Source organism: Manis pentadactyla, chromosome 16 (genome assembly GCF_030020395.1).
Source record: "Manis pentadactyla isolate mManPen7 chromosome 16, mManPen7.hap1, whole genome shotgun sequence".
Classification (NCBI taxonomy): domain Eukaryota; kingdom Metazoa; phylum Chordata; class Mammalia; order Pholidota; family Manidae; genus Manis; species Manis pentadactyla.
The window spans coordinates 46,331,221-46,340,196 of NC_080034.1; the positions used below are offsets into that span (position 1 = coordinate 46,331,221).

Sequence of the window (8,976 nt, forward strand, 5' to 3'; positions counted from 1 at the left end):
ATAGGTACAGAGTTTCAGTTTTGGAAGATGAAAAATATTCTGCTGATAGATTTTGGTGAAGTTTGTAAGAAAATGTGAATATACTTAATGTCACTGAACTGTGTGCTCAAGGTTAAAATGGCAAATTTCATGTTATGTATATATTACCACAATTTAAAGAAAACCACATTCAAAATATGTTTCCCTTAAAAATGGTTTGGATTAGAAAAATAAATTTCTCAGAATTGCGATAAATGAGCTAGAGTTAGTTTAGTATGTCTATTCTAAGTAAATCATTTATATATTTTTTAATAATCATAAGGTAACTGATAATAGCCTAGTTATGGAATTTCCCTATAAATAATTTTCTAGTGGTATAAAATTATAAACCAATATGCCAGTACAAATATTTATAAAAATCAATCTACCACTGTAAAATTAATTGGATCAATTAATCTTTCATTTAAAAAATTAAAAGCTATTTCAATTTTGATTTCTATGTGCTCATAATTCACCAAATTTCACTGGCTTTTAAATGCACACCTGCTTCTAGATAATGATGTATCTTTTTTTGGACCTTTAGCAATGAATTCATTTTCAGTGAGAAAACCTGCATCTTCTGCTTTCAATACAATCTCTAGTATTTTGCTTCCATTTATTCTTTTAATGACACATTTCTAATAGGAAAGAGCTAAACCAAAATCAGAAAACTGGCAAATGGGATTTATTTCTCTAATCTGTTAGCATTATATTATGGTAAAGGTACATGGTATTACTACTATAAGTTTTAAGAAGTATGATGACTGCACTTTTCAGATACTGTGTGTTCTATATGCATAATGTACTGGTAGAAGAAAACAAAGGGCAAAAATGAAGAGCAACACAAATAACTATAATATGAATGAATCACTCAACAATAAAAAAAATAGCAGTTAATATAGCATATGCTACTTACTCCAGTGGTTGTTCTTCAGGGTTTTGGGAAACCTCCTCTAATTGTGTGAAAAAAAGCATTTGTGTGTGGTAGGATGTTACCAGATAAAAGATTTCTGGTTTATATTGTATTCCCAGAAAGGTCTCAGTTATACAAAATTATACAAACACTGACGTGAAATTTGAAGATGTTGAGGTTCCACAGTTTCTGATGGAGGACAGTTATAAGTACTTGTTCAATGAGTATGTTTAGGCAACAGAAGATTAGTTCAGCTTTCTGTTAATAAAGTTTTACTTGAGGGAGATCAACACAACAGTTTTCTGTAGGAATGATGAAAATGGGACAACTTGAAGAGGAATAAGTTAGTAAGCCAAATAAACATAGGTTTTTACAAGCTTATCATTTACACATTCCTTATTTCCTGATTAGGAAGACTCTTGAAACTAGCTTTTTAAAGGTCTCCTTTACCTCTTTGTTCCTAAATGTGTATATAAGGAGGGTCACTATGGGTGCAATGATCCCATAAGAGAGGGACACCATCTTTCCCCAGTCCTCGGAGTTGGGTGATGTTGGTTGCAGGTACATGGAGATAGCTGTACCATAAAAAAGTGACACCATAGTGGGAGGAGCCAAGATGGCAGCGTGAGTAGGGCAGCAGAAATCTCCTCCCAAAACCATATATATTTTTGAAAATACAACAAATACAACTATTCCTAAAAGAGAGACCAGAAGATGCAGTACAACAGACAGATGACATCTACATCTGCAAGAACTCAGCATCTCATGAAGGGGATAAGATATGAGCTTGTCCAGGCTGGACCCAGGAAACCACCCACCCCAGCTCCCCAGCAGGAGAAAAGGAGTCAGAGCAGGGAGGGAGAGGGAGCCCAGGACTGCTAAATACCCAGCGCTAGTCATCTGCACCAGGAGTGCAGACACACATTGTGTAGTGTACTGGATGTTAGGGAAATGGAACAATAAATCTGCGAGCAGGTCCCTGCAGCTGACACCCCGGGGACAAAAGAAAAGTGAGTGCTTTTTGAAAGTCGTAAAGAGACACAGGCCTCACAGCTGGATGGAAGCATCCTGGCACACTCAGCCCAGCAGCTGGGAATGCCAGAGAATTCTGGGTGCCCTAACCCCCTGGGAGGCAGTGCAGCTCTGAAGCCCTTCACAGTGATAAACAGCTACCCATCTATTCCCCCCCTGGTTCGGCCCCACCATAGCAGGGGAGCAGCCTGAGAGCAGCCACGCCCACAGCAACCACCCAGAGCCTCCTGCACAGCTGCCTGGGCCAGCCTCAGAGACCCTATTGGCATTCAGCTGCCCAGCACAAGCCACTAGGGGTCACCATTCTCACAGGAAAGGAAGGCGACCAACAAGAAGGGAATTTGTTCTCTCAGTTGATACACACGTGCCAACTGCCCATGACTACCTGTACCACAATGAAAAGGCAGAAGAATTTGATCCAGTCAAGTATAATCCAGACAACCTCCAAGAGGGAGCTGGAGGAGATAGAGTTAACAAATACTCCTGAAAAAAAATTTAAAGTAAAGGTCATAACCATGCTGATGGAACTGCAGAGAAATATGCAAGAGCTAATGGATGAAGTTGGGAGAGAGAATACAGAAATAAAACAATCTCTGGAAGGACTTAAGAGCAGACTGGATGAGGTGCAAGAAGCTGGTAATGGAGTAGAAATCAGAGAACAAGAACACAGAGAGGCTGAGGCAGAGAGGATAAAAGAATCTCCAGGAATGAAAGAATATTAAGGGAAATGTGTGACCAAAAGGAACAATATCCACATTATAGGGATACCAGAAGAAGAAGAGAGACAAAAAGGGATAAAAAGTGTATTTGAAGAAATAATTTCTGAAAACACCCCCAAACTGGGGGAGGAAATAGTCTCTCAGAACATGGAAACCAAGAGAACTTTCAACACAAGGGACCTAAGGAAGACAACACCAAGACACATAATAATTAAAATGGCAAAAATCTAGCAAAAAGACAGAGTATTAAAGGCAGCCAGAGAGAGAAAAAAGTCACCTACAAAGGAAAACCCATCAGGCTATCATCAGACTTCTCAACAGAAACCTTACAGGCGAGAAGAGAATGGCATGATATATTTAATACAATGAAACAGAAGGGCCTTGGACCAAGGATACTGTATCCAGCATGATTATCATTTAAATATGATGGAGGGATTAAACAATTCCCAGATAAGCAAACGTTGAGGGAATTTGCCTCCCATCCCACAAACATCCTATACAGGGTATTTTAGAGGGATTACTCGATATGGAAGCACTCCTAAGGCTAAATAGATGTCACCAGAGAAAATAAAATCACAGCAAAGAATTCAGACCAACGAAATCCTAATTAAGACAAAAAATCAAATCAACTACCCACAAAAGCAGTCAAAGGAAACACAAAAGAGCACAGAATAAAACACCTAACATATAAAGAATGGAATAGGAGGAATAAGAAGGGATAGAAATGAAGAGTCATCAGACAGTGTTTATAATAGCTTAATAAGCATGTTAAATTAGACAGTTAGATAGTAAAGAAGCTAACCTTGAACCTTTGATAACCACAAATCTAAAGCCTGCAATGGAATTAAGTACATGTCTTTCAATAATCACCCTAAATGTAAGTGGACTGAAGGCACCAATCAAAAGACACAGAGTAATAGAATGGATAAAAAAGCAAGACCCATCTATATGCTGCTTACAAGAGACTCACCTCAAAACCAAAGACATGCACAGCCTAAAAGTCAAGGGATGGAAAAAGATATTTCATGCAAAAAACAGGGAGAAAAAAGCAGCAGTTGCACTACTAGTGTCAGACAAAATAGGATTTAAAACAAAGAACGTAACAAGAGATAAAGAAGGACATTACATAATGATAAATGAGTTAGTCCAACAAGAGGATATAACCATTATAAATATATATGTACCCAATGCAGAAGCACCAGCATATGTGAACCAAATACAGAATTAAAGGAGGAAATAGAATGCAATGCATTCATTTTAGGAGACTTTTACACACCAGTCACTCCAAAGGGAAGATCCACCAGACAGAAAATAAGTAAAGACACAGAGGCACTGAACAACACACTAGAACAGATGGACCTTATACACATCTACAGAACTCTGCACCCAAAAGCAGCAGGATACACATTCTTCTCAAGTGCATATGGAACATTCTCCAGAATAGACCGTATACTAGGCCACAAAAAGAGCCTCAGTAAATTCAAAAACATTGAATGCTACCAACAAACTTCTCAGACCACAAAGGTATAAAACTAGAGAAAAATTGTACAAAGAAAGCAAAAAGGCTCACAAACACATGGAGGCTTAACAACGTGCTCCTAAATAATCAGTGGATCAATGACCAAATTAAAATAGAGGTCAAGCAATATATGGAGACAAATGACAACAACAACACAAAGCCCCAACTTCTGTGGGATGCAGCAAAAGCAGTTCTAAGAGGAAAGTATGTAGCAATCCAGGCATATATAAAGAAGGAAGAACAATCCCAAATGAATAGTCTAAAGTCACAATTATTGAGATTGGAGAAAGAACAAATTGAGCCCTAAAGTCAGCAGAAGGAGGGACATAATAAATATCAGAGAAGAAATAAATAAAATTGAGAATAAAACAATAGAAAAAAATCAATGAAACCAAGAGCTGGTTCTCTGAAAAAATAAACAAAATCGATAAGCCCCTAGCAAGACTTATTAAGAGTAAAAGAGAATAAACACACATAAACAGACTCAGAAATGAGAAAGGAAAAATCATGATGGATCCCACAGAAGTACAAAGAATTAGAGAATACTATAAAAATCTATATGCTAACAAGCTGGAAAACCTAGAAGAAATGGACAACTTCCTAGAAAAGGACAACCTTCCAAGACTGACCAAGGTGGAAATAGAAAATCTAAACAGACCAATTACCAGCAATGAAACTGAAGTGGTAATCAAAAAACTACCCAAAAGCAAAACCCCTGGGCCAGATGGATTTACTGTGGAATGTTACCAGACATGCATAGAAGACATAATACACATTCTCTTTATAGTTTTCCAAAAAATAGAAGAGGAGGGAATACTCTCAAAATTTTTCTATAAAGCCAGCATCACCCTAATACCAAAATCAGGCAAAGATCCCACCAAAAATGAAAATTACAGACAAATAGCCATGATGAACATAGACGCAAAAATACTCAACACAATATCAACAAACTGTATTCAAAAATATATCAAGAGGATCATACACCATGACCAAGTGGGATTCATCCCAGGGATGCAAGGATGGTACAACATTCGAAAATCCATCGGCCTCATCCACCACATCAACAAAAAGAAGGACAAAAATCACATTATAATCTCCATAGATGCTGTAAAAGCATTCAACAAAATTCAGCATCGATTCATGATAAAAACTCTCATAAAAATGTGTATAGAGGGCAAGTACATCAACTTTATAAAGGCCATATATGATAAACCCACAGCCAACATCATACTGAACAGTGAGAAGCTGAAAGCTTTTCTTCTAAGATCAGGAACAAGACAGGGATGTCACTCTCCCCACTGTTACTCAACATAGTACTGGAGGTCCTAGCCATGGCAATTAGATAAAACAAAGAAATAAAAGACATCCATATTTGTAAAGAAGAAGTCAAACTGTCACTACTTGCAGATGACATGATATTGTACATAGAAAAACCCTAAAGACTCCACACCAAAACTACTGGAACTAATATCATAATTCAGCAAAGTTGTAGGATATAAAATTAATGCACAGAAATCTGTGGCTTTCCAATACACTAACAATGAACTAACAGAAAGAGAAATCAGGAAAACAATTCCATTCACAATTACATCAAAAAGAATAAAATACCTAGGAATAAACCTAACCAAGGAAGTGAAAGACTTATACTCTGAAAACTACAGGACACTCTTAAGAGAAATTAAAGAGGACACTAACAAATGGAAACTCATCACATGCTCTTGGCTGGAAAGAATTAATATCGTCAAAATGGCCAACCTGCCCAAAGCAATCTACAGATTCAATCCAATCCATATCAAATTACCAACAGTATTCTTCAACGAACAGGAACAAACAGTGCTAAAATTCATATGGAACCACCAAAGATCCAAAATAGCCAAAGCAGTCCTGAGAAGGAAAACTGGGGGGATCTCAGTCCCTAACTTCAAGCTCTACTACAAAGCCACAGTAATCAAGACAATTTGGTACTGGCACAAGAACAGGTCCACACACCAGTGGAACAGAATAGAGACTCCAGACATTAACCCAAACATATATGGTCAATTAATATATGATAAAGGAGCCATGGACATGCAATGCGGAAATGACAGCATCTTCAACAGCTGGTGTTGGCAAAACTGGACAGCTACATGTAAGACAATGAAACTGGATCACTGTCTAACCCCATAAACAAAAGTAATTTTGAAGTGGATCAAAGACCTGAATGTAAGTCACGAAACCATAAAACTCTTAGAAAAAAACATAAGCAAAAATCTTTTGGACATAAACATGGGCAACTTCTTCATGAACATATCTCCCTGGAAAAGGGAAACAAAAGCAAAAATGAACAAGTAGGACTATATCAAGCTGAAAAGCTTCTGTACAGCAAATGACACCATCAATAGAACAAAAAGGCACCCTACAGTATGGGAGAATATATTCATTAATGACAGATCCAATAAAGGCTTGACATCCAAAATGTATAAAGAGCTCACGCACCTCAACAAACAAAAATAAAATAATCCAATTAAAAAATGGTCAGAGGAGCTGAACAGACAGTTCTCCAAAGAAGAAGTTCAGTTGGCCAACAGACAAATGAAAACATGCTCCACATCACTAGTCATCAGGAAAATGCAAATTTAAACCACTATGACATATCACCTCACACCAGTAAGGATCACCACCATCCAAAAGTCAAACAACAACAAATTTTGGCGAGGTTGTGGAGAAAAGGGAACCCTCCTACACTGCTGGTGGGAATGTAAATTAGTTCAACCATTATGGAAAGCAGTATTGAGGTTCCTCAAAAAACTCAAAATAGAAATACCATTTGACCCAGGAATTCCACTCCTAGGAATTTACCCTAAGAATGCAGCAGCCCAGCTTGAAAATGACAAATGCACCCCTATGTTTATCACAGTACTATTTACAGTAGCCAAGAAATGAAAGCAACCTAAGTGTCCATCAGTAGATGAATGGATAAAGAAGACGTGGTACATATACACAATGGAATATTATTCAGCCATAAGAAGAAAACAAATCCTACCTTTTGCAACAACATGGATGGAGCTAGAGGGTACTATGCTCAGTGAAATAAGCCAGGCAGAGAAAGGCAAGTACCTAATTATTTCAGTCATATGTGGAGTATAAGAACAGAGAAAACACTGAAGGAACAAAACAGCAGCAGAATCACAGAACCCAAGAATGGACTAACAGGTTACCAAAGGGAAAGGGACTGGGAGGATGGGTAGGAAGGGATGGATAAGAAGGCAGAAATGAAAGGGGGCATTACAATTAACATGCATAATGTGTGTGGGGCACGGGGAGGGTTGTGCAACACAAAGAAGACAAGTAGTGTTTCTACAGCATCTTACTACACTGGTGGACAGTGACTGTAATGGGCTTTTGGATGGGACTTGGTGAAGAGGGGAGTCTAGTAAACATAAAGTTACTCATGTAACTGTAGATTAATGATACCAAAAAAATGACACCACTGTTAGATGGTAACCACATATTCCAAATGCTGTCTACCTTCAGTAGATGGGATTCTCAAGACTGCTTGTGCAATAAAAGCATATCATATAAGGATGAGTGTCAAGATATAATAGTACACTTATAATAGTTCAGGCTCATTTGTTGTGTCAACCCAAGACAACTTGAGCAGAACAGGGACTTCACAGAGAAAGTGATCTAATACATAGGGGCCACACAGGGGCAGCTGGAGAGTCAGGGTAGACAGCCACACTGAGTTGCTGAAACCAGAAACCAGGATGCTGCTGCCAACTGGAGGTAGAGCCTTTGATGCATGATAACTGAGTAATGGAGAGGCTGACAAATAGCTACAAACCTGTCAAAGGACATGACAGAAAGCAGAACACATTCAGTAGCCCCTAAGGTGAGAAAAATGAAAAGCTGGGCCACACAGTATCCAAAACTTATTACCTTCCTGGTGCTGTATGAATTTATCAGCATTTGTGGAAATGTACTAGTGGTGTAGCAGAGATCTAGGAGGGAGGGATTGGTCAGAAAGAAATATGTGGGGGAATGGAGTTCGGAGTCTGGGCTTGACACTAGAATAATGGTCAGATTCCCAAAGATAGTCATGATATAAGAAATGAAGAAGACCACAGGGAATGAAAGCTCCAGCCATGGTGGATCTGAGAAACCTAAGAGGATGAACTCCTGTGGGATGCTCTCATTTACCTGTTTCATGATCAATATTTCAACTCTTGGTTCCCAGAAATATAAAATTTCAGGAAGCCAATGAAATCTGTTTATTGTCTGTTTCTATTATTTATAATCACTTTACTACCTGTTTGAAGAGCTGATTTTGTTTATAACATGAAACATACATTGTTGGAAATATTCATAATTACCTAAGTATTTTTTAAATGTAATCTTTTTACATGCATATCACCAATTCAAAAATGAAAGCAAATATTTAAAAAGTAAATACCTATTTTAAACAACTTCAATAAAATTTGTTCTTTGATTTTTTGGTCAATTGGTTAATCTTTCTTTGTACTACCTTTTACATAGATAGCTATTATTAGGAATGTTTGGTTACAGTCCCAGCCATATTACTTTTTCATTCTAATTTCTCTTCAGTGCCAAGGAGATTGCTTTATCTTCTGAGACATTTCAGATTATTTAGACCACCCTCAAAACTGCATAGACAGGTTGTAGCAAACTATCAGGCACATTTCAAAGAAACATGTGTTTTGCCTTTCAGGACCTCATAGAATCAGAATAAATAGATATTAATAATATGGAATCTAGAGGCAGACATGCCTGAACTC

At 37.7% G+C, this 8,976-nt stretch overlaps 1 pseudogene; it reads right to left on the reverse strand.

The window, feature by feature from the left end:
• Positions 1 to 1,327: 1,327 nt before the first annotated feature.
• On the reverse strand, positions 1,328 to 8,389 carry LOC118910433 (olfactory receptor 2B6-like; annotated as a pseudogene).
• Positions 8,390 to 8,976: the final 587 nt, after the last annotated feature.